The 361-nt window shown below is 74.8% G+C and overlaps 1 protein-coding gene across 1 annotated transcript in view; it reads right to left on the bottom strand.

Moving 5' to 3' along the window:
• Nucleotides 1-361, bottom strand: part of ABCA2 (ATP binding cassette subfamily A member 2) — a 23519-nt gene that overhangs the window by 20595 nt on the left and 2563 nt on the right. The gene's annotated exons all lie outside the window — the stretch shown is intronic.

The following is a 361-nucleotide window of genomic DNA, read 5'->3' as shown; positions in this document are numbered from 1 at the left end:
GGGGGGAGAGGTGCCTGCCCAAGGACAGAGGGCTGCTGCACGGAGGGGAGGGGCAGGGTCCCTGCAGGGGCGCCAGGGGGCTGGGCCCAGAGACCACAGAGCCTCTGAGCTGGATCCATACACCCAGCCAGCCCTCTGCCCCGGGAAGCAGGGCCTCTCAAGACCCCAGGGTCCCAGGGTCACCTCCCACCCCCGAAGCTGGCCCCGGAGAGCGCGTTGTGGAGGACGCCCGCCCCGTGACTCATCCGAGCACCACGAATGTCAGCGGACGCGGGCGGCGGGCCGGGCACTGCCGAGCCCCCTCCCCGGAGGCCGGAGCGCGGGCAGGGCCGGGGGCGGGTGAGGGGTCTCCGGCCCTCCG

Source organism: Lipotes vexillifer, unplaced genomic scaffold (genome assembly GCF_000442215.2).
Source record: "Lipotes vexillifer unplaced genomic scaffold, Lipotes_vexillifer_v1.1 scaffold636, whole genome shotgun sequence".
In the NCBI taxonomy this organism is placed as follows: Eukaryota; Metazoa; Chordata; class Mammalia; order Artiodactyla; family Lipotidae; genus Lipotes; species Lipotes vexillifer.
The sequence above is the reverse complement of the archived record's forward strand: the minus strand, read 5'-3'. Positions and strand labels throughout refer to the sequence as shown.